This window comes from Chenopodium album, chromosome 10, assembly GCF_948465745.1.
Source record: "Chenopodium album chromosome 10, dcCheAlbu1.1, whole genome shotgun sequence".
Classification (NCBI taxonomy): Eukaryota; Viridiplantae; Streptophyta; class Magnoliopsida; order Caryophyllales; family Amaranthaceae; genus Chenopodium; species Chenopodium album.
The window spans coordinates 41,433,520-41,460,943 of NC_137843.1; positions in this window are offsets into that span (position 1 = coordinate 41,433,520).

The following is a 27,424-nucleotide window of genomic DNA, read 5'->3' on the forward strand; positions in this document are numbered from 1 at the left end:
CAACACAAAACTTGTCAAAAAAAAAAAAAGAGAGAGGGCAAGCAAAAGGCACCTAATGTAGGATTTTCCACACAATGCAAAGCAAAAAGGTTTTAATTTGAGAAGCACCAAAAGTAAGGGATTTCGGGATTATACTTGAGCCTGTCCATTCTTCATAACCCCAAGCCTAGCCACGTTACAACCTTGGAAAGGCCCTCCTTGAGGTAGACCCTAACCATGTACCAAAATCATCATTCCATGAAAATATGGCCAACCTTAGGCCTTTGCACATATGGACCTACTATTGAGTATTCATGCCCATATATAAAATGCATGAAGTGTTGAGTTATGATTACAAAATCATATAAAAAAATCAAATGATTTGGATGATTTGATAGCCATTGGCTTGATGACACCATTTTAGTAAAGCAATCGAATCAAACTAAATTCGATGTTTTTCATATCTTTTGCCAAGAAAAATGAGATGACTATCACTTTTTTAAAAAAAAAACAATCATCTTATTTTCTTTTAATAATAAGGCTATTTATTACCAAGGTAATTCAAATTCTACATACATTTCCTAGAAAGAAAAAGAGTTAATACAATAAATTGATTTGATATATCGACAGCCTCGACGTCAACTTTAGATGTCTTTTACAACACTTGAGCATTGGTCTTCTCACTTATCATGAGCAACTTATATGTTCGTCTGCGTGGGATATCTCCATCTTCTCCAATAAGCAAGGAACATTGATTGAACATGATCGCTACATGAAAAAATGATCGTTATCGCTATCACACGTATACCTCACTGCCAAGTCATCACGATGACTCAAATATTAAGTCAATAATCCTTGCATTTCGAAAACATGTCTAATTCTCTTTCTTTATTCTTCTATAGGATAGTTGGATTTCCTTTCCTTTTTATGAAAATCCGTCTTTTTTGTTCATTTCTTTTTTGGGGGGTAAGTCGGGATGATCCCTCCCATTTGGCAACTAAAATACTTCAAAAGTAGTATAATTTTTTCGCTCTTTGCCTCAAACTGGGGGCTAAAAAAGCCTGGACATCCCCACTTCTCTCTATTTACAGATTTGAACACGCTATTTATGCTGCGAAATCAATGTCATGCAAAGCTTATTACGAACCATCTTAATAACTTTAAATGACAAAGGGAAGAATACCACTTCCTATTATTTGACCAAGATAATCAATTTTGTTACTTGATCAAACAATTCATGATAAACATATGCAAAATTCAACAAATTAAAATTACAAATTTTGGGGCTTCAAATAAACATGAAAAATATCCCCTAGCATGTGTATACATGAATTGCAAAAGCCACCTAAGGTTACACTTGGGGGATGCAAAAATATAGGTCTCACCTCAACTTTCGTTTTGAAATAAAACCATATTTTGGAAAGTGATTAGAACGATTTTATAAATTATTCTAACACTCCACCAAACCTAAGTTTGATAAACATTCATTTTCAGACTACGGTGCTTAATTTAAAGAACTTCACTTTCAATTAGCAAAATATGATAATGATGACAAACACTAAAAAGAAAAACATAAACAAAATTAGATATACAAAAGTTTGCTCACATTTTCATATCTTTGTTGAAATATGTAGCAAATTACAACTTATCTTCATCAATCTTGGACAAAAAAAGTCACACTCAGTTATGAACTGGACTTTTCTTTCCAATTTGGGTCCAGTTTTTTAAAATAATATGATTATGTATTTTGCCTACTAGGAAAAGTTGCTTTTCAAAACAAACTTTCGGACCCTTTTCAAACTTTGAATTCTAGTTCGAAATAGCATGTGTTTAATAAAAAATAGTATTCAAAATTTCTTTTCTGAATTTTTGTTCTCAATAACCGTTTGGATAATACATGTATATACATAAATATTTCCAAAAGAAACGAACTAAGATTCAACTTCTTCTTGACTCGAACTTGTTCTCGCCTAGTCATCCTGTGAATATTGGCTTAGGGATGGTAAACGAACCACCTACAAGAACAAAATCAAAGATTGATAAGAACGATGAAATATTTGATGTTCTAAATCAACTTTGAGAATAAAATCACCGCAATGATCTTTACAAACGTTTAGACTTTAGGTAAGATTACTAAACCTTAAATACAATTGTTTTTGGTTTATAAACAAGCAAAGAACTAACTTGCTTTCTTGAACATGACTTTAACTCAAATACCAAAGCCATGTTATTGTCCTAAATATCTCAAAACAAAAATAGGATATATACATAGGTCCATCTCAATATCATGATTATATGAATGACCTAAACAATAGCAAGTCATTAGAACTACCCTAAATTGGGGGCTCCCAGACTTGTGAAATAGCAAGAATGCACATAACCCAACACATGGGGGTTCCAATATCCACAAAAAACAAAATGAGACATTCATGCCATTCGAGCTACTTTCGAGAATCGCCTAAACTACAAATGGTTTTTGTAGATCTTGAGCCTTACAATTTTCAAATGCATCACAATGATTTAATAATCATTTTGTTCCTTTGAAAACTAAGTTTGCAACTAAACTTGGCCATAGAAACAAACTACAAACATAAAACATATTCGAGCCATTTTCAAGTTCAACCTAAAAAACTAATCTTAGTGCATAATTGTTGTTTTCATACTTCAATTTACTCTAAAGTTTAGAGGGTATGACTAGTATAAAGCAAAAGAAACAAAATCATGAGTTTCAAAATAGAATTCAAATGCATACAACATCTTGCTCATACGAAAGTTTAGTACTCAGTCATTCATCATGAAAATTGTATCAAAACACTTCATTAACATAAGACAAACAATTTCATGAGTTAGAACAAGAGACTCCTAAATTCTAAATAAGAGCTCTTCATTTTTCTCCATTATTTCACACAAGGAGGATAACATCTACTTTCTCGAGCTTCAAATCAGTAGCAAAATTTGAACTTAAAAGAAAGACTTTGAAAGTAGCGAGAATAGAGGAAAAAATTGAACAACTTTTCATTTTCCCTCTTACTTGTTCCGACGAACGACCAATATTACTAGATTTTTTAAATTTCATTTGTTAAAACTATGAATGGTAGAAAACGATTTAACACACTCGTTTAAACGTTTCAAAGATCCTAGTTATTGTAACAATCAGACAAAACACGGGATTTCCGGACCCATTTTAAGCAACACGAAAGGGTCTAATTATTAAGAAAGTCATCGAAGTCACCCAACACTGGGGGCTACAACATTTGAAAATATAAAATGGGGGCTTACAAGCCCAAAATATAACCAAGCTACACCAGTTCGATGATGTCTTCAAGAATTTCCTATACTAACTAGTTTGGTGCAAATCTTGAAATCATAGTTTTATAAGTGAATAATAATAACTGTCGGTTATTTTTATCATTAAACAAATTTTACAACTTAGGCATGAAAAAAATAAACATGAGTCGCAAGAACAATTTCATGTTATTATCAAAGTTCAAAATTTCATTTATAATTTTAATGCATAATTGTTGTTCTAAACAATTCAATTTACATTAAAATTAACAAGTATAGTCTATGTGAGCAAAAAAGAGAAATAAAGTTCAAACACAAATTCAAAATTAAAATGAACAAAAGAAAAACACATATATGCTTGTACATGCTCATACAGGATCAATGCCTTACCACTTCCCATGAAATTTGTTGCAATATACTAAACATGTCACAACAAAATAAATAAATTCATGAAAACAAGTCGAATAAAAAAACCCAACTTCTAGTTAGGATTCTTCATTCGGCTTTCTCCATTTTATTGACTAAGTTCAAAGAATGATAAAATAAAAAGAGCAAGATTTACTTTCCTTAGCTTCAAACGATAACAAAAAATGGAAAGAGATCAAAATTGGAGAAAAAGGAGAAGAAGAGAGTGAGCTGCAGATCACGCTTCTCCAACTCTTTTTACTAATTAAAATTATGCGCGCAACTCATCAAGATACGCGTGGAATCTTAATGCAACCTAGTTTCTTGTGCACGCCTGGCCAGCGCGACCTACTAAGTTGCGCGCGGACACTTGTCACTTAAAAGACCGGTACCCAGATTGCGACCCGTTTTGAACATTTTTCCTAGCGATTTTGTACGTTGTTAGACGTAATAACGCGCGAGTTATCGAAATCTTTTAATTGCTTTGCATAAGTAGTTTCTTTTCTTCTTTGTTAGCTTTTTGCATCATCCTGAATGCACACCGTGCTTTGTGCCTGCCCTAAGCATACGTTTTGGACATTTTTCGTGAGCGTGTCTTAAGACGTTTTGTAGAGGTGCTTTACGTAAAAGCTCCCATAGACAGGTTTGTCATTTTACTGCACTGACTTTAGAAATGTCATGTTCTTATCTTTCTTTTTAGCAGTCACAGAAAAAAGGATGGCGTTATCATACAGCGTAAAATTGTTAGGTGTTATCATACAGCGTAAAAATTTATGGCGTAGGTGTTGCGTAAAATTTCACCTCTTCCCAGCCAACATGATCTACCTCTCGTAACTAAAATGGTAGAATTTCTTTACTTTATTTCTTTATTTAGGCGTTAGCTAAAACGAGTCGCCTGGCGCGCCGAACCATTCGAGAACAGACACTTGTTAATTGGAAGAAAATACAGTAGTTAGTGAGCTTACTGACTTACAGGACAGTTAGGGTGTCCGTCCACCCCTTGTATAAAGAGCGACGTGCGATGTCAAAGCAAATATGGTAGCTAGTAAGCTTACTAGCTTACCGGACAATTAGGGTGTCCGTCCACCCCCTGTATAAAGAGCGATGTGTGATGTCGCATCCATTTAGGCACGTGCCCCCAGTCCTAAGACACGTGTTTTTCATCTTGTGGACAAAACTGCTGAGAGAGTTACCGATTTTCTTCTCTCTCAGTGGATTTGGATACATGCCTCCAGTCCTGAGACATGTATTTTTATCTTGTGGACATCAAATACTGCATTTTGACAAACGAGTGTCAAAGAATTTATTCATGTGTTAGGCTACGAATGCCGAAACACCTTCCCATTATCATCTTTTTAACTTGTTAAAATCAAGATAAAGTTTCAATGACATATCGAGGGACTTTAGACCAACGATGCCATAATTGAGAGGATATCATCCCCTTTAATCCTTTTTTACCGATTTCAGCTCATGACTTGACATCACCCAGGACCGCCTTTACTTGTAAAAGCGTTCTACATTTGCAAAGGATCAATTTAGATTCTTTAGCATGTTAAGACTAGAAAATTATTTTTCCAGCCTTAATAGCTACTTGTCTCAAACACTTAGCGAATCAAGGATTGTTTCGACATCCTTAACATTTTTGAAAGATTCTCTATTCTTAAAGAACTTCGCAGAATGAGTCTCGGATTTATTTCCTTGACTACTTTGATCTTCCTCTATTCTAGACTCGATCAAAGTGGGGGCTAACTATAGACACCTACTTTAGGCCTTTTGTCTCGAAAGGAAGTGCGATGATGTTAAAAAAACCCGTTTTTCATGCTAGATCAAAAATGAAGTGTTTATGGACTACGAAATGCATTATGAAGTAAGTTAAAATCCATATTTGAGACCAAGATGTCTTAGAGCCTTGTCCGATTACTAATTAGGCCTAAAACGTGCTCGTACATGTTTAAACTTGATTAATAACGGACCTAAATGCGCAAATGCAATGATTCGATCCAATGGATCTTACATTGTTGAAACCGATCCAAACAGATACAACAACAATCATAATTCCATTCACGGCCTATACAAATGGATAGCCCTTTCAAAGAGATTTCCAGAGTATATTATAAGCCCAATTTCGAGCTAAAACGAAGAAGTTATGATCAAAACACTAATTCGGGCCCTAAAACTGACACCCTTGCACTTCAACGACCATATCTTTTGATCCATAAAATATTTAAACCTAGATCTAATGGAATTGGAAAGTAGACATTAAGAGCTTTCCAATGATATCTCACATGCCTTAATCCGACTTTGCACTTTAAAGTTATTGAAGTTTTAAAAATGCGTTTTCATATAAGGCAAACCGCACCGCACGTAACTGTCATAGTTGCGCGCGCCAGCCGAGCGCAAGTCAAAGAGTTGCGTTGGGCATACCAGCACGACTCAGAGAGTTGCGCGCGCCACCTAATGGTGCGACTCTAAAACCCTAAACCTAGATTCCTATGCCTATAAATAGGGGTCTTCCTTCAAACCTAAAGGGGACCGAAAAATCAGAATTCTAACCCTAGCATTCTCTAAACCCTAATCTCTCAAGTTCTCTTACTATCATACTACTTTTTTTCTCTCTTCCCAAATACTTTCCAACCCCAATTGAATCCATTGAAGTCCTTGGAGGTACGAAGAAGAAAGAAAGTCCATAAACGCATTAAACGGAGATTTAACATAAAAGAAGAACAGTTAGTTTCCTGAGCACTTATATAAATCACTTTTCTTTTATTATTTAAATAACTTTAATTGAATAAATAGTTTTGTTTGATCACTTTTAACAAAATTTTAATTAATTTAATTCACATAGTATTCTTGTGTTAATCAAGATTAGAATTTGAAAAATTAATTGATTCTTTTATCACCTAAGTCAAGGCGAACATTGTTTATTTCTTGTTCTTTTCGCGAATTTGATTAAACAAAAGAATAACGACTTTTGCAATGTAATTCCCACGTGATTAATGCTTGTAAATAAAATCAACTAACTTAGTTTTTAGGAGTCACGTTGCATACATTGTTTGGTAATGAAATTGTGAAAAAGGAAGAGCTATTTAAGGCCGTACTAGGGCTAGGAAAGCGATCCCCCCTAAAGGGAACGTTATTTTAGTACCCTCGCTCCCGAACTCATTTCTGGTACTCGTAGACCAATTTGGGCATGGGTAAACTTACGATTCGTGCTAAATATCCCCTGAACTCTAATTGGGAGAAAGGCATGAACGAGGTTTATGAGTTTTCCTAAAACTCATTGGCGACTCCTACTTGTTTCTTACAAAAAAGCGTAATGATAGTATCAGTTCTAATTCAAGGTACCCCAAATAGTCAAGAATTCAAATCCTAATACACCCTAACAAGTGTAAAGTCCTAGGCTTTTAAAGGACCCTGGGCATTTAAGGAGAAGGATCCCCTATGATGGGAACACCCTCCTTACAGATATTAATCCTCCCAACATAACCATGTTGTTTAAACCGTTAAACTTGATTCCTAATGTACCTCATTTTTAGCTTTTTCCCGTTTTAAAACCAATAAAAGTCAAAGTCAATTTGAGTCGAGTCATTAAAAATCAATGGTTTAATATTACAGCGCTTGGTCAAGAAGAGAAGGATGGTTAATCAAAGATAACACTTTCGTTCAAGTTTTACTCTTTGACAAACCCATTAGACATAGAAAAAAGTTCGTACTAATGGCTTCCCAACAAGAAGTTAATGAGTTCAGGCAAAACATGACTAACTTGACCGAGATGTTCAAAACTCTCGCTCTTCAAGTCAACGACGCTACTAGACAGCAACAGCTTGAGCGTTTGGAAGAAATCTTGAGCAAAATTTCCAACGACTACAAATTTCAGGGAATTAGCTCACAAGGGGTCTCGGTGGACAAGGGACTTCCACAGAAGTTCAATGCCAGTGACATCCCTACATTTAAGCCAACTGACAACCCCTATTTTAATTGAAGAGCTTTCGAAACTATAATGAATATCAAGGGAATTGATAGGAAAGTTTTCCATTCGCTATTTTCGCTATCTCTAGAAACCGCTTGTCAAAAATGGTTCTTCTCCCTAGATGAAGAGAAGATTTCTTCTTGGCACTCTATAACAAACGCTTTCATTGATAGATACAAGTGCAACATTTAAGTTGAAACTAACCATAGGGAGCTAGAGATGTTAAAGAAAAAGGAAAACGAAGGATTTACTTCCTTCTTCAACAAATGGAGGGAAACATCCTCTAAGATTATTCAGGTTCCAACTGAAAAGGAATTTGTGAGGTTATTCATTAAGAACCTCCAAGAAAAGCACTCGAAACACCTCAACTACCAAAGCAATTTGAGTACTTTCAAGGTCGTCTATGACATAGGAATCGATATTGAAGACGACCTTGCAAAACAAAACGCTGCTAGCAATTCCAACAGTAGTTGGAAAGGAAATAAGAACGACAACCCTTCTTCTTCCAAAACTACCCACTCAAACAATGTTAGCACCTTCAACTTGAATGAGGTCCTTGGCATGAACAATCAAGGGAAAAAGAAGCCATTTAGGAGAAACTTCGCACCTTTTGGCATGAGTTATGACACGGCGTTTGATCGACTTCATGCTAAAGGTCTCATAACTCCTATTGGACCTTTTGGAGATCCACCACTCAAAAGGAGGATGGCTAGCTGGAACCCCAATGCACATTGCAAATATCACCAAGGAAGGGGCCATCTTACTGAGAATTGTTGGAAGTTGAAGGAAGCTATCCAAGACTTAATTGATAGCAACAAACTTCAATTGCCTCCTGCAAGCATGAAGCCAAGTATTAATAACGCTCCACTTTCAGATTCCTTGGCAATTTCTGATGAGGAAAACCATGTTGATCCATCATCCCTCATCAAATCAATTGAAGAAACTCATGCTATCTAATAAGAGGAGGAAACCTTTTTCGATTCCATGAGTGATTGCCCCCCAGGAGAACAACCTGCCACTAAAGAGGAGGTATGGCTCCTCATAAACACAGTGAGGGAGGCAATAGACATATATCACGAGGCCCTCGACCATGCAAAGATGGTTCAAAACAAGCGTGTCATTGAAAAAATGATGCCCACAAAGACTATTGAAAGAAAGCCATTTTCTTTCAATGTAAGCGAACCACCCAAAAAGAATAATAAGGAATATACACCTATTAGTGACTTCTTAAGCAAACATGTTCAAAGTGCGCTTTAGGAATGGGAAGATCTAACCTCTCGAGCCAAGATCATTTGAATCATTGAAAAGGATAGACAAGTTTTACTGTCTATACCATCAATAAGGAGGACATACCATAGAACACTGTTTCAAATTCAAGGATTTAGTCCAAGGACTAATTGATAGTAAAAAGTTGGTTCAAATTCGACCAGAAAAAGATGTTAGCATCAATGGAGTTTGGGAAAGAGATGATGAGGATGTCTACTCAAAGACATAGAATAAACTCTACTCTCCACGATTTATCCGGTTGATTATATTTGGGATGAAGAATATTCCTCTATTGACTTCCTGAAAAGATCAGGGAGAATGCAACCTCCCATCGCGAATCAACCCATTCCTACCACTCAACAAGTCCCAATTCTAATTATAGAAGACAACGATGTTGTCAAACAATTGAAAAAGACTAAGGTAGAAATGAATGTATTGAAACTCCTAGCCACATCCCACGAGCATAGGCTTGCAGTAATGGATGCCTTAGCAAAAGTGGGGATAGATTCAGAAAACCTCACCTGAAGGTTTGGCTAACTTCCTTACCAGTGATCTTCCTAGTCCCATCAACTTGATCACCTTTTCTGACAAAGATTTACCTCTTGAAGGTGATAAGCATAATAAATCCTTAAACCTCACAGTTGTTTGCAAAAGGATGAACATTCCAATGACCCTCGTGGATAATGGGTCTAGGAATAAGAGATGAGGATTTGTCCCCATCAACGCAATGAATAAGAAATTATGATAACTTTCGTCGTAAAGCTCTTGGGACCATTACTATGAATGTTACGACAGGAGTCATTGAGCATGCTACTACTTTTCAATTAGTAGATATTAAGGCTTCTTTCAACCTATTGTTGGGACGCCCTTGGTTTCACGACCTTAAGGCCGTCCCTTCATCCCTTGACCAACAAGTCAAGGCTATAGTTGGAGGAGTTCCTGTCACCATCGATGCTTCCCCTATGAGGATCAAAGCAATTGATAAGCCAATCATAAACTTGGAGCATGATGAGAATGATAAAGACTTATGGGGCTTTAATGCCGAAAAGGTCTCTTTTATTGAGGAAGATGAAAATACCCCTATTTGCTACGTCCTCCATTCAAACATGACAGTCAATGATATTCTCAGAAAACAAGGATACTTTCCCGAAATGACTCTAGGAAAGTGATAGGAATGGTGTCCTTCGAACAAGTGTATTATTCCGATAGAGGGTTCGGAATTATTAGAAAGCTAATTATTCAGTGAGGTTAAGTGATCGGAATGCCTAGGTGGAGGCCGCTTCCGATCAGTAATGTTATTGAGTAATTAATATTACAGCTTAATCTTGACTGAACCCTTCGTGTCACACCCAAGCAACAAATGATCTGATACGACAAATTAAATCGGAAGGAATTAATGAATCGCTCGAGCAATTAATATTTAGATGTCGAAAATCGAGCTTGGAGCGTCGAAACCGAGCGTCGTAAGTCGAGTCGAATTAATTAAAGATGAGACGGTAAAATCACTAATTAATCAGCAATTTACCTAAAATACCCCTAGCATCAAAATGCCTCGAGCAAATTGAGTACTAGTGGTAGAATGTGCTTAGAGCACATACCTAGCATGCACCAAGCCACACACATAGTAGCAGTAGCCCACATGTGCGTGCGTGGCCTACCGCGCTTGTGTGCGGGGCAGTGTGCTAGTGCGTTATTGCTGGCGCGCCAAGCACAACGCAACCAGCTAGCAGGGTAGCTTGCTGGGTTGTGTGTGCTGGCATTAGAGCAGCAGTAGGCCTCAGCCAGCAACCCACACTTTTGTGCGTGGCTTCCTGGGCCGAGGCAGCAGCTGCGCACCATGCTGCCACCCCAAGGGCCAGCAGCTAGCTGGGCTGAGGCAGCTACCCACACCCGAGCTGTCTTGGTGCCCAAGTGTGGGTGCCACGTGGCAGCGAGTGATTGGGGGTGGTGTGGGTTTAGGTGGACGGTTATGGGGAGTGATTGGGGGTCAAGTTTGGTCCCTCCCCCCTTCCTTGTGGTCCTTACCTAACCCCTCCTCTAAATGTGCCACTTGTTGATTAATTAGTTGTTGGATATTTAATTTTATTTTTGATTTAAAAATAAAGAAAGAATATTGACTTTAATAACTGTCCCACATTGATGGGAGAGAGGATTTCACTCATGAGTTTGACGTGGGGAAAACTATGTCGTTGAACTAATCCTCCCTACGGTCAAACAAATTTATAATCACTCAACTACCTAAATACAAGTATAGAGGTAAGTCAAGGGTCGAACCACTAGGAACGGTTATGTTCAAGTATTTCTAATTAACGCCTAAGCTAGGTCGAAGTCTAAGGTGAAAGGTGACACTATTCTACTTCCTAAATCAAGAAGCAAACAAATGAAACACTAGGGAGTGGGGATCAACATGCATTCATGATAACCAAACTAATTAGGGAGTCAAGCAATCCAAGCAATGCAAAGACAAATAGTAGGAGCAATTAGGGGCATTCAACTAATCACCCTCACACTCTCTAACATAGATTTCTCTAGTGCTAAACAATATGAAGAAACATAATCAAATACTCAACTAATTATGATCAAATCGATATCAAGTGGTCATGTCAATCAATTCAATCATGCAATCAATGCTAGCAATCATGGTTAGCTACTCCAATCAAACTTATGCAACATGCAAACCTCTATGAATCAATTTAATCACAACACAAGAACTACTCAAATTCCCAAATCAATCTCAATCCATCAATCACACATGTTTACCCAAACCCTAGCAAGTAAACTACTCAAGAAACATGATCAAAACTACTATTTACTATAGAGAACAAGAATCAACAAAATATCAAGAACAATTACTCTAATCAAACATCAAATATCAAAATCAAACCAAACAAACATCAAATTAAACAAAGCAATTGAATGAGATAGAGTTTAGAAATGCTCATTGATAATTAGGAAGATCTCCAACACAATTGTCACACTTGCATCTTCAATCTCTCAATCACCATTGAAATTCTTCACTTTCTCTCTCTAAAACTACTCCTAAGCTAGCCTAATCTAGAGAGAGAAGCTCTCAACCTAAGAGAGAGAAAACTATCCTAAAACTAAAGAATTACATGAATGAAGAATAAAGGAAACCAAAAACTATATAAACAAAAGGAGAAAAGAAGCTTTAAAATCGTAAGACCCGGAAACCCGCGCCCGCGGAGAACTCGGCCGCGCCCGCGGAGGAAGACGGAAACCCCGATAGCCGCGCCCGCGGCCCAAGCCCGCGCCCGCGGGGCCAAGGCCCGCGCCCTCGGGGAGCCCTCGGGACAACCGCGGGTGCTTACTGCCCAAAAACGGCAGTTTTGGAGCTGCAGCAACCCCGCGCCCGCGGGTACTGTAGCCCGCGCCCGCGGCAGAATTTCAGGGCTAACTTCGGAAGGCTGTAACTCTCAATCTATGAATCGTATGAGGGCGTGCGACCTATCATTGGAAAGCTCTTTAAGTCTAGTTTCCAACCCAACTTGAATAACATCAATCCGAGTTTTAGAACTTGAGATATGGCTGAAACAATGAACAAAGGTCCTATTTGAAACTTTGCAATCCTTCGTTTTCCTTTATTTCAAACTCAAATTCAATTCCGAAAAGTGCATATTGATGCTAGTGGGTGCTATTTTCAATTTTCATGCATATAGCCCGCGACGTACCTACAAAACAACACAAAGAAACATAGAAGCAAGAGAAATAGCCGAGAAATGAATAAAATGATAAGAAAACCATTAAAAGCATGCATTTCTCTAAACTAACACAAAAACACGCGAATCGAGCATTATTCTCTAAAAACACGACATAAACGACTACAAAGGAGCATAGAAATATAAAGAAAACATAGCCTAAAGGTGCCATAAATGGCACGGATCAAATTCCCCCAAGTTAAACTTTTGCTCGTCCTCGAGCAAAACAAAATCCAACCCAAGGGAAAAATGATGACATTATTCAAGCAAAGAAAGAAACGAGAAAACTAGAGAAGATGGGAATATACACTAACTCACTTTCGTAGGAATCACGGTCAATTTTAGCAACCAAAGACAAGCCATTTTAACCCCTAGATCGACCTAGAGGACGAGTGATGCTCTCGTAAGGGTATCCCAAGAGTTTACCCATAACTCTCATAATAATACAAACAAGGCAAAGCATGAAAAAGAAAACAAAATACAAGAAAAGCAAACAAATGTTCATGAAAGGACTTTTGCAAATGTACAAGCATAAGTGAATGCAAATCTTTCTAAACAAGTAAAGGAGTGCACGTTCCAAGATACCCAAGGTTGATTGAAACATAAATATGCTAAGCATAGGAACTAGCTTTCACAATCCACTTTCATCCCAAACGATCTTACCGCGTCCTTCCTAATAGCTTCAAATCGACCTCTAATGAGCATCCCAATGATTCCACGAAGGAACCGGAAAAAGAGAACTTTTAGGCTACTCGACATCTTGACTTTTGCATTCCCTCTCCCTATTCCTAAAACTCACATTCCTCTCCACCGATGAGTGACTCAACCATTTAGGTCAAAAGGTCTTTCCCCAAGGTTGTAACGTAAGGCAATAAGGGTGAAGGTAGGCTAAAAATTTGAAATTTGGTGGTTTTCCTAAAAGTGAAGCAAAGAACGGGCCCTTTCTTAGTATCACAATCAAGTAAACACCAATCCAAACAAAAACATTCACACCCCCAAGCTTATTCAAAGCTATAAATCACAAACATATACACAAAAAGTGTGAGAACGCTTCCCCCCAAGCTTAAATGGAGCATTGTCCTCAATGCTCAAAAAGGGAGAAAACTCACATCAAAATATATTTGAATTTTTTTCATTTTTCACTCTTTTTTTTCTTTTTTTTTTTATTTAAATAGTGCTTTGTCCTCGCCTCTTTTACTTTGGACGGCTTTTTCAATTTTGCACTTATTTGTCCATGCCTTTTATAATGTAGGACGGCTTTTACTCATACTCATTTTCCATTATTCACAAAGAAGATATAACACAATCTTGCTTTCATAAGAACCAAACATTTCAACTTCTCCACCACAAACTCCATCAAGAATGATCAATTGCTTCACAAAAACCAAGAAAAGAAAGAAAATGAAACAAAAGGCCAAAGATCTAAAGATATGGCTTGAAAAGAAGGGATAAGGCTCAAATGGTTGCAAGAAGGCAAATGTAAACCCAAAAATAAAGAAAATGAATAAAACTATCCTAAAAATTAAAAATACCACCCCGAAAAAGGTGCCTTTGTCCTCCCTAAATGGTTCGGTCTCGGATTCAAGATCTATGAGTCAAGTTTCAAGATTAGGCTTGCAAGAAGTCAAGGATCCATGCCGCTCATACAAGTAAGGTAGAAGGCTTGAAAAACATAGAACTCACATGGTTGTAGCAAAAACTCACTATTGGTGTAAAATTGACTATAGGAAGCAACTACCAAACGGGCCACAAACAAGTAGAATCCGGCTTCATGTTCCCACTAGTTCTAACCAACTACCTTAGCATGCTTTATCCTAGAATCAACCAAGCGTACTCTCAAACCGTGCACACCGTTACCATTTAGGAAGAAAAGCATTCAATTATACAAGTCCAAATGTTATTATGTCCAAAGCAAGAACAAAACAAAACACATTTCAAATTTGCCTTGATAGAAACAAAAATCTTTTTGGATTTTTTCAAAATATAAGAAACATGGAAAAGCATATACAAAGGTGCATAGCATACATGAATCAACATCCCACCAAACATGATAGAATACCCTCCCCCAAGCTTGAATGAGACATTACACTCAAACATAAATTATATAATCCATGGGAGGGGAACACAAGGAGATCAATCCAACAAACCATCATATGTCCAACAAGTCATCATCCACTAGAGAAAGAGCAAGGAAGGATATTACTGGATATTAGGTGGGTGTAAATACCCGCAAATGACCCAATTTAACCTTTCAAAGCTAATTTCTCAAGAATTGAACCTTGTTTCCATATGCTCGCAAAGATAGGAGTCAACCTTCCTTGATTCTTGATCCATATCGAAGCACCAAAGTATATCAAGTCATGTACCTAGCAAAAGGCACACAAAAATTTCCATGAGAGAAAAATCTATTCTAAAAAGAAAAGGAAAATCTAATCTAAAACACGGGTTACTTCCCGAGAAAGGCTTGCTTAAGGTCCAAGCTTGACCGCTCTAGTAAAATAATATTGCAACGATCGCAAGAGCTTGTCAAATGCACTACTACACATTTCATAAGATAGAATGTAGGCAAATGACGGAAGAAAAACGTGCAACAAGATCATTGCACGCAAGTGAGAAGGGAGGTGCCAAAAGAAAGAAGAAGAAGGATCAAAAGGAAAAACAAGAGAATAAGAAGAAGAAGGGGGAAAAGAAAAAGAAAAAGGCAAATCCTCCTCACTAAAATATTTTTGGTTGGCAACATCACCCTCTTCCTTAATTAAAGACAAATTAGCCACAAGCAAATCCTCATAGACAAAAGGGTCCCCAATAGGCTTACCAACAAAGGAAGGGAGAAAAATAGGGCAATAGGGGATGTGGTCAAACTTTTGAGAGAAAGGGGTATGAGAAATAGGTAAAGGGTTCGCGACTCCCTCAACACAAGGTCTCTCATCGCCAATGAGGGCATGAAAATCAATCATAGAATCCTCAAAAGAAGAACACTCATGATCACCATCTCCCTCAAACATCCAACTCCCAAGAGGAACCACATAATCTCCTCCACTACCTTCATGAACAAAAGCTCCCTCAACTTCCTTAAAGCCTAGAGTCTCAAAACCATGCATGAATGGAGGCAAATTCACTTCAAAATCATCTCTCTCCCATGAAGCTTTCTCAATCAACTTGTTTAAAAGGCTATTCCTTATGCACTCAATAAACACATTTGACATAACCTCAAACGAGTCCAAATGCTCATGGATAGAAGAGTCACATTCATACACTTGAGACTCATTACAAAGGGTGGGAGGGTTGGGAATTTCAAATTCAACACTCTCTTCTCTCTCAACTCCTTCACCATCACTCATATGCTCACCAATGGTATCCTCACACACTCTTGGTTGCTCAAAATCATCATCATCTTCAATACACACATTAAATTGGGATTTTTCACAAATAAGCATTAAGGATGACAATTGGCCTTCTAACTCTTCTTTTCTTCTCTTTCCCTCCTCAAGACGCTCCTCACTCTTTTTCATTATCTCTAATTGACCTCTCAAAGAATTAAGAATCATCTCCTTACTAGGCCCAAACTCATTATCAAGCTCAATGTGCCTAATTTGAGATTCAAATACATCAACAAGAGATTCAAAAGATGTAGAAGGTTCAGGTTCAACAAGAGGAGAAGAAATACAACCAAGATCGGAAGAATCAACATTAAGATCATGAGCATATACATCATATTGGGGAGTGGGGGCACAATCAAGAACATGAGATTCATCATCAAGGGAACGAAGCACATCACAAGAAGGCATGGTAAATAATGAAGAATATTGAAACACACCATTAGCATCAACTTGAGCATGTACTTCATCATTATGAACAAAAGGGGAAATAGAGTTGAAATCATGTGTTCTAGGTTCACTAATGGGATCACGTGACAAATCATGGGAAATCATGCTAATATTAGAAGAATCAACACATTGCATATCAATATTAGGATCATGATTACCCCTATTATAAACATCCCTAGCAAACCAAACATAGAAATCCCAAGCATCATCAATTGACAATGCTCTAAATTCACCATTATACATGCATTCAACTTCTTCCCTAGTTTGCTCATTCAAACCAAAATAACAAGTCTCACAAGCTTCCCAAAGGCTACAACAATTACAGTCAAGAAATCCCTCTAGTCTATTAAAATATTCACAAAAGGGCTCATTGTCAAATTGAGGAAATGAGAGACATGCCATTTTTATAAAGCAAACAAAAAGAAATAAAAGAAAAGTATACACAAAGACCTAGACTCAAGCAATTAAAAACACTCAAACATAGACACCGTTCCCCGGCAACGGCGCCATTTTGACGTGGGGAAAACTATGTCGTTGAACTAATCCTCCCTACGGTCAAACAAATTTATAATCACTCAACTACCTAAATACAAGTATAGAGGTAAGTCAAGGGTCGAACCACTAGGAACAGTTATGTTCAAGTATTTCTAATTAACGCCTAAGCTAGGTCGAAGTCTAAGGTGAAAGGTGACACTATTCTACTTCCTAAATCAAGAAGCAAACAAATGAAACACTAGGGAGTGGGGATCAACATGCATTCATGATAACCAAACTAATTAGGGAGTCAAGCAATCCAAGCAATGCAAAGACAAATAGTAGGAGCAATTAGGGGCATTCAACTAATCATCCTCACACTCTCTAACATAGATTTCTCTAGTGCTAAACAATATGAAGAAACATAATCAAATACTCAACTAATTATGATCAAATCGATATCAAGTGGTCATGTCAATCAATTCAATCATGCAATCAATGCTAGCAATCATGGTTAGCTACTCCAATCAAACTTATGCAACATGCAAACCTCTATGAATCAATTTAATCACAACACAAGAACTACTCAAATTCCCAAATCAATCTCAATCCATCAATCACACATGTTTACCCAAACCCTAGCAAGTAAACTACTCAAGAAACATGATCAAAACTACTATTTACTATAGAGAACAAGAATCAACAAAATATCAAGAACAATTACTCTAATCAAACATCAAATATCAAAATCAAACCAAACAAACATCAAATTAAACAAAGCAATTGAATGAGATAGAGTTTAGAAATGCTCATTGATAATTAGGAAGATCTCCAACACAATTGTCACACTTGCATCTTCAATCTCTCAATCACCATTGAAATTCTTCACTTTCTCTCTCTAAAACTACTCCTAAGCTAGCCTAATCTAGAGAGAGAAGCTCTCAACCTAAGAGAGAGAAAACTATCCTAAAACTAAAGAATTACATGAATGAAGAATAAAGGAAACCAAAAACTATATAAACAAAAGGAGAAAAGAAGCTTTAAAATCGTAAAAGACCCGGAAACCCGCGCCCGCGGAGAACTCGGCCGCGCCCGCGGAGGAAGACGAAAACCCCGATAGCCGCGCCCGCGGCCCAAGCCCGCGCCCGCGGGGCCAAGGCCCGCGCCCTCGGGGAGCCCTCGGGACAACCGCGGGTGCTTACTGCCCAAAAACGGCAGTTTTGGAGCTGCAGCAACCCCGCGCCCGCGGGTACTGTAGCCCGCGCCCGCGGCAGAATTTCAGGGCTAACTTCGGAAGGCTGTAACTCTCAATCTATGAATCGTATGAGAGCGTGCGACCTATCATTGGAAAGCTCTTTAAGTCTAGTTTCCAACCCAACTTGAATCACATCAATATGAGTTGTAGAATTTGAGATATGGCTGAAACAATGAACAAAGGTCCTATTTGAAACTTTGCAATCCTTCGTTTTCCTTTGTTTCAAACTCAAATTCAATTCCGAAAAGTGCATATTGATGCTAGTGGGTGCTATTTTCAATTTCCATGCATATAGCCCGCGACGTACCTACAAAACAACACAAAGAAACATAGAAGCAAGAGAAATAGCCAAGAAATGAATAAAATGATATGAAAACCATTAAAAGCATGCATTTCTCTAAACTAACACAAAAACACGCGAATCGAGCATTATTCTCTAAAAACACGACATAAACGACTACAAAGGAGCATAGAAATATAAAGAAAACATAGCCTAAAGGTACCATAAATGGCACGGATCAGAGTTTCCCTATAAATACCTAAGTTGGGGTATGGGAAAACTCACTTGAGTAAGAATTAGAAAATATATCTTCATTGAGAAAACCTTTAAACTCATAATTACTCGATTAGTTTGGTCGGACTTGGCTAACCTCCAAGTAATAGACCTAGTCGGGGTCATGTTGCGGGTGGATACCGTAGGAGTTTTTCGCCCGTTGCGAGACTTAAGTTTTCTCAAGTAAGAGCTCGGTTGACGAGCGAAGCAAGCTTCAAAGGTATTATCGTCTCTCCTTAATTCTTGTTAATTATGTCTTTTGATTATATTAATTGTGAGTTTGATCTTGCCTCGGGTCTTTATTCCGCGATGAGTCGGACTCATCAAAACCCAACAGCGATATCGGGCCTTGCTCATTTATTTTATAATCATAATTTTCAAGGTATTTTATGGCTTTATTTTTCTGGTTTTATGTTGCTAATTAGATTAGTAGCTCGGTTTTATTAATTTTAATCCCGTTTTAAAGCTGATTATGGGCCGAACCCAGATAGTGGTGGAAAAGGTGTTCTAGAAATGTTTTTATCTTTTTGGGACTGTGTTTTAGGCCAAAATCTGACCAGAAATGCCTTTTTTGAGGGATTTTTCGTTTTGACTAAAATTTTTAAGTCTTTCTAACCTTGAATCTTAATGGCATATTTATGGTGATTATGTATATGGTTCTTTCCTTAATGTTTGCGTTTTTGAACCTCTTTAAGCATGGTTACTTGGTAGTAATTAGTGCTTGAAAGATTGGTTAAAAATTTTCACGTAATTGCAAATCCATTGCATTAACTGTGAAAAAAATTTATTCTTTGAGTCTTCTAAGTACTAAAGATTCAATCTTTAATTATTTTAAGTGGTTGGAACTTTGAGTTACTAAATTCCATGAATTTTTGGTTGAAATTTTTATTTAGTCAAGTATTAAGTTGATTGGAATCATAAAGTTTGAATCTTGTGATAGAAATTTCATTTAACTTCATATTGGAAGATATAATTTTTAAAGGATTCACAAGTTAATGTTGGAATCTTTATTTGAATATTTGTGTTCATAATTCCAACTCCCTTTTATTTTTTCAAAATCTCATGATTAATTTAAATTAATAGTGAGTAATTGCCCTTGTTTATTTTTATTGGACCAAGTTGAACCAATTTTATTAAAGAATGGTTCTTGGAAATAATTTTGGTTATGTGCACCTTAATGATTTTTTATTTAAGTTGGACTTGTAATAATTTTTCATTCTTGCTCGAGTTATTAATTCTAAAATTAATTTGGAATTAATTATTTAGTCACGCATGTGGCTGCCAAGGGGCTGCCTCGAGTGTGCATGCTTCCCTTGCGTGGCTACTGCTCGCTGCCAGCAAGCAAACAAGCAGCAACATCGTGCTATGTGCGCCATGCGTGCTGCTATGCGCGCATGGCTGGTGCGAGCTTGAGCCTTGTGGTGCGAGGGTATGCTATGAGTATATCCATCTTGGTGCGTTGCGAAGGGGCAAGCAGCCTTGCGTGTGTTGCCTTGCACCTTGCAACATGTAGCAAATGCTACTAGGCTCGGTCTAGCTAGTTCTACATGGTGTGGTACGGGAACACGCACCAAGCCGCATTGCCTAAGGAGTGCTAGGCACCCTGGGCTAGCAAAGGTGCACACTAGCTAGTCTAGGTGCGCAAACCATTTGCATGCGGTTGGCTACGTGTTTGCTTTTTTTGCCGTTTTAATTATTCTAATTAATTTAATTATTTTTGTTTTAATTATTTTAATTAAATTTTGAGGCTAGGCCTCGATTTTGAGCGACATTGGAAAAATTTTATTTTGGCAAAATTTTGGGTTTACCGACTTAATTAATTGGATTAATTAAGTTGGATGCGGAATTTAGTGGGAGCTTCAATTTTAATTGCACTATATTACATAATCGTTAAACAACTTTGACTACTTTTAATTAGGCGTGTTAATTGGATTAACGACCTAAATTGGTTACTAGTTTACGTGTGTTTGTGCATTGTTACTTCTTTATCGTTGTAAAATGCATGGGCTATTCACAAATAGTGAATGGATGAATGGAATGTATATTCTCCCGCAGTTTTTATAAAAATGGCAACTAGCGGGGCCCGATTAGGATAGAAAATACATACTGCGTTTCGTGATTTTTTTTGTAAATCTAAATACGGTCTGCGAACCGTTGAGTATTTTTGTACCTTAATATTTAGAATAGTCCTAATCGTAGATACTAGTGTTTGCATAGTTTTGGTCATGTCTTGATGACAGAGGTTCTTGGAAGACGAAGCCATGAAATTGCAAAAGACGTCCCTTGAAGACTTGAAGACTTAAGTGGTCATGCTAGTTGCCAAATGCATCATTATTTATGTCTTCAATATATATTTATGATTATATATATGTGAATTATATGTTAGATGCATGTTTAGGATTTCGAATGTTGTGATGATTAATTAAGTTCACTTAAATCAACCAACATAGAAACCCTAGGTCCCTAAAATATTGAGAAAAATTGCCATTCCAAAACAGCACTTATCGACCTATTGAGAGTAGCAATGGGCTACAACAAAGCGAGGCATCACTATTACTCCCTAGGATACGTAAGGCATACCGGGTATGCAAGTTGTTTTTGGTTATACTCAACGATATGAGTGATGGAGTCCTAACATGTCGTGGCAAAGTGGATAAGTTATTGAGAGAGCATTAGATGCAACGATTTATCCAACCAAGAGTGGCTTGGAGCCATTAGCAAAGAGTTGCTTACCTTAGAAGATTGAGTGTTAAGACAAGCCAAAGCATGCTTAACCACTCATTGTTTCTTTGGATCATGGAATCGACTTATTCTCACCAAATGGGGACAATTTTAATGTGTGAATAAGATGTTTAAATAAGTTTGATTAAAATGCATGATTTCAATCTTATTTAAGTATTGTGAATGGTTTTTCATTTCAAATTCTTTCAATTATAGAACCATGTCTGCAAATAACTCAAACAACCAATCCTCGTTGCGCTCAATTCTCGACAAGGAGAAGTTGAGTGGGCCAAATTTCCTTGATTGGCAAAGGAACTTGCGTATAGTTCTCATGCAAGAGCAAAAGGAATACGTCCTTGATGAGGAAATGCCCGAGACTCCCAATGAGGAGGTGACTTAGGCTACCCCAAAATTATGGCAAATTGCCAATCGGGATGTCAAGTGCATCATGTTGGGCACAATGTCTCCCAAGCTTCAAAAAACTTTCTTTGAGAAGGAGAAAACTTTTGAGATCATTTCTGAGCTGCAGAACATGTTCCAAAAGCAGGCCCGAACTGAAAGGTTTGAAACCCATACGCCGATCCTTGCGAGCAAGCTCAAGAAGGGGAGCCAGTCAGCCCACATGTACTCAAAATGATAGGATTATTTGAAAACATAGGAAGGCTTGACGCGGGGTATTCAACCGAGATGGCAATTGACATCATTCTCCAGTCGCTGCACAAAAGCTATGATTAGTTCAAGATGAACTATAACATGCACAGCATGGATAAAACCCTCATTGGAGCTTCATGGTATGTTGAAGCAAGCCGAGCAAACGCTCAAGGATGAAGGGAAGCATGACATGCTCATGATAAAAAAGGGTAAGCCGTTCAAATTCTCAGACAAGAAGAAGAAAGGCTTTAAGGGGAAGGGTAAGAAGAAGACCTTTGCACCTAAGTGTAAGGCTACCAAGAATAACAAGGAGAAGAAGGTAGAATCTTCTAAATTTGATTACGAATGCTTCTATTGTAAGAAGAAGGGACATTGGAAGAGAGATTGTCTCAAATTCAAGGAAGATAAAAAGAACGGAACCGTTGCTTCTAGATCAGGTATATTCGTTATAGACTTAAACTTCACTAGCTCAACATCATGGGTATTAGATACCCGATGTGGCTCACACCTTTGTTCCAATTCTCAGAGACAAAGGAACATTAGGAAGCTAGCGAAGGGAGAGGTTGAACTCTGGGTCGGCAATCGAGCCAGAATTGCAGCCATATCTGTAGGAACTCTCAATTTGTCTTTGCCCTCGGGGCTAGTTTTGGAACTTGAAAACTGTTTTTATGTTCCTAATATTACCAAAAACATTATTTTAATTTCGGCGTTGGACGCCAAATGTTTTGAGTTTCGAGTAAAGGACAATGAATGTTCGTTTTATCTCGATAATGTTTTATATGGTATTGCACATTCTGAAAATGGTCTTTATGTCCTTTCTTTAGACAAAGAAGTTTATAATGTGAATAATATCGCCAAAAACGCTAAGACCATGGAGTCAAATCAAACGTACTTGTGGCATTGTTATCTTGGCCACATTAACATTAAACGTATCAAGAAGCTTGTACAGGAAGGTGTTCTTAACTCATTCGATTTGCAATCGTTTGAAAATTACGAAGGATGTTTATTAGGCAAGATGATTAAGCAGCCATTCTCTGAGATTGGAAAAAGGGCAGGTGACTTGTTGGGTCTAATACACACCGATGTATGTGGACCAATGAGCTCCACCACAAGAAGCGGACATCGATATTTTATCACCTTCACAGATGACTATAGTAGATATGGCTATGTCTACCTTATTTCGCATAAATCTGAATCGTTTGAAAAGTTCAAAGAATTTCAGAGTGAAGTTGAAAATCAGCTTGGCAAGAAAATCAAAGCCCTTCGATCGGATCGAGGTGGTGAATACTTGAGCCAAGAATTCGATGACCATCTAAAAGAAAAAGGTATACTTTCAGAATTGACACCTCAATAGAACGGAGTATCTAAAAGGAGAAATCGAACCTTCTTGGACATCGTACGATCAACAATGGGTCTTAGTGATCTTCCTATCTCTTTCTGGGGACATACACTTCTAATTGCAGCACTAACACTGAACTGTGCTCTATCAAAAGCTGTAGAAAAGACTCCATACGAGTTATGGACGAAGAAACCTCCTAGGTTGTCTTTTCTAAAGATATGGGGATGCGAAGCATATGTCATGAAATTGATTTATGACAAACTTCATCCCAAATCTTACAAGGTTTACTTTGTGGGCTACGCAAAAGAAACCAAAGGGTTTTACTTCTACAATAAATCCGAGAAAAAAGTGTTTGTTGCTCGTGATGGTGTCTTTTTGGAGAAGGAGCACCTTCCAAAATGACAAGTGGGAGGAAAATCGAACTCGATGAAGTTCGAGAGGACGAGCAATAAAATAAAAGTGACAGTCAAAGTGCTCAAACAACATTTGTTGACGCTGGTCAAAATGTGCAAAGTCAAACTGACAATGCAAATGCTTAGTCCGTTATCCTGCGTAAGTCGCAGAGGCCGAGGTCTCAACCTGATAGGTATCTTGGTATTGTATTAACCGAGAATCAGGACATCTTGATAATGGATTGAGACGAACCGACCACCTACAAGAAAGCGATGGCAAGCACCGACTCTGCTAAAGGGAAAAAGGCCATGAGTTCTGAAATGGATTCCATGTTTGAAAATCAAGTCTGGGACTTGGTTGACTTACCCGAGGATTACACACCTATCGGATGTAAGTGGATTTTCAAATGGAAAACCAACAAAGATGGAAATGTATTCATTTACAAAGCTAGATTGGCAGCAAAAGGTTATAAGCAAATTCATGGTATTGATTACGATGAAACCTTTTCTCTGGTTGCAATGCTTAAATTCGTTCAGATCCTCCTAGCGATTGTTGCATATTACAACTATGAAATATGGCAGATGGATGTCAAAACCGACTTCCTCAATGGGATTTTTGAAGAAACTGTGTACATGAAACAGCCTGAAGGTTTTGTCAACCAAAACAATGCTGGGAAAGTGTCCAAGCTTAAAAGGTCCATCTACGGGTTGACACAAGCTAGCAGAAATTGGAATCTGCGATTCGATGAAGCCATCAGTAAGTTTGGCTTTATCAAGAATCCAGTTAAATCTTGTTTTACAAGAAGGACAGTGGGAGTGACATCGTCTTCCTAGTCTTATATGTCGATGACATATTGCTCATTGGGAACATCATTGCGATGTTAGAGTCTGTAAAGGCCTGGCATGGAAAATGTTTTTCAATGAAAGACTTGGGAGAGGCTCAGTACACATTGGGTATCAAGATATGTGGGGGTAGATCAAAAAGGATGATTGGATTGAGCCAGAGTACTTACATCGATAAGGTATTGGCACGATTCAACATCTAGGAGGCCAAGAGAGGTCACCTACCCTTGTCACATGGCATAACCCTAAGCAAGAAGCAGTGTCCAAAGACACCTGATGAGCAAGGAAGGATGAATCTAATTCCATATGCTTCGCTTATTGGATTGATCATGTATGCCATGATATGTACTAAGCCAGATGAATCGTATGCCTTGAGTGCTACGAGCCTATACCAATCAGATCCATGAGAGGCGCATTGGACTGCGGCCAAGAATATCCTAAAGTACTTGAAAAGGAACAAGGATAAATTCCTAGTATATAGTGGCTTAGAAGAAATAGTTGTTGAAGGTTATAGCAACGCAAGCTTCCAAACAGACAAAGACGATTTCAAATCGCAATCTGGATATGTGTTCTGTCTAAATGGAGGAGCGTTTGGTTGGAAGAGTGCCAAGGAGAGCACAACTGAAGATTTTACAACTGAAGCCGAATACTTGGCAGCTGCTGAAGCGGCTAAGGAGGCTGTTTGGATTCGTAAGTTCGTTGGTGAACATGATGTTCTACCCTCTATTAAGGGTCCAATAGTCCTTTATTGTGATAACAATGGAGTTATTGCTCAGGCCAGAGAGCAAAGGGAACATCAGAAGGTCAAACATGTCAAGCGGCGATTTCACATGATAAGAGAATGGAAATCAGAGGGTGAAATTAGAATTTGTAAAGTTGAAACGGATGACAATGTAGCCGATCCACTTACAAACCTTTGCCTCAAGTGAAGCACAACAAGCACGTTGAGGCAATGGGAATCAGGCACGTTGGAGATTGGCTTTGATTTCCCTGTTTAGCGTTTTAATTAATTTTGAACATTTTAATGTAAGACACTAAGAAGAACTTTTCAGGTTTTGGTGTAATTTAACTTTCATGCAATTTTATCACTCTGTTTGCTATTTAATTATGGCTTAGGATTAAATAATGAGTCCATTTGAGTCTGAGAATATTCAAAATAGGGTATCAAGACCAGTCTTGATAAGGAAACACCTATTAAGTGAACATTGAATGTTATAATTGAAAATTATCCCTAATCGAGGTCATTTAAACAATGGACGATTAATGACTGATTGAGATTAGTGTGTAGTTTGATTTATAGCACCGTTTCTTGTGCTATAAGGACATGATTGTCATAAATCATTTACACAAGTATTGGTTTGGAACCATACTGGATCGACCTATGAGAATACTTTAAGAGATTTAAAATTGTCATAAGTATACTTCTCATTGTGGCTATCGGAACCTATTTCCTCGACCATGAGTATTGTGAGTTCTCTTGTTTGAGTACTAGTCCATTTTGATGTTAGTCAGCCATAAAAAAAGATTATAACGGCAACACTCGGGGGGCTAGTTCCTCTCAGTAAGAGAAGCTACATTACAAGACTGGGAATGTCCCCCTACTAATAATAGGAAAGATGTCTTTGTTGTTTACAAGGCCTCTCGAAGAGCGAGACTGTAAAAATATATGGCTGTGCTCGGATGGATTTTAGAAATGATCTATTTGTTGACAGTCGGACTCGGATATCGAGAAACACTTCTGGAGGTAATAAGGATGACGAATAAATCTTACCTTATAGTTCATGAAGAGACATTAAGTGACATAGGAAAAAGGCTATACACTAAAAGCGCACTTGTCCGGAAGGACAAGTGGGAGATTGATAGGAATTGCTTCCTTCGGACAAGTGTATTATTCCGATAGAGGGTTCGGAATTATTAGAAAGCTAATTATTCAGTGAGCTCAAGTGATCGGAATGCCTAGGTGGAGGTTGCTTCCGATTAGTAATATTAATGAGTAATTAATATTACAGCTTAATCTTGACTGAACCCTTCGGGTCACACCCAAGCAACAAACGATCCGACACGAAGAATTAATTCGAAAGGAATTAATGAGTCGCTCGAGTAATTAATATTTAGACGTTGGGAATCGAGCTTGGAGCGTCGAAACCGAGCGTTGTAAGTCAAGTCAAATTAATTAAAGACGAGACGGTAAAATCACTAATTAATCAACAATTTACCTAAAATACCCCTAGCATCGAAATGCCCCGAGCAAACCGAGTGCTAGGGGTAGAATGTGCTTAGAGCACATACCTAGCACGCACCAAGCCACACACATAGTAGCAGTAGCCCGCATGTGCGTGCGTGGCCTGCTACGCTTGTGTGCAGGGCAGTGTGCTAGTGCGTTGCTGCTGACGCGCCAAGCACAACGCAGCCAGCTAGCAGCATAGCTTGCTGGGCTACGTGTGCTGGCATTGGCACGGTAGAAGGCCTCGGCCAGCAGCCTGCACTTGTGTGCGTAGCTTGGTGGTCCGAGGCACCAGCTGCGCACCATGTTGCCATGCCAAGGCCAGCATCTACCTCGGCCGAGGCAGCTGCCTACACCCGAGCTGCCTTGGTGCCTAAGTATGGGTGCCACATGGCAGCGAGTGATTGGGGGTGGTGTGGGTGTAGGTGGACGGTTATGGGAGGTGCTTGGGGATCAAGTTTTGTCTCCCCTTTCCTTATGGTCCTTACCTAACCCCTCCTCTAAATGTGCCACGTGTTGATTAA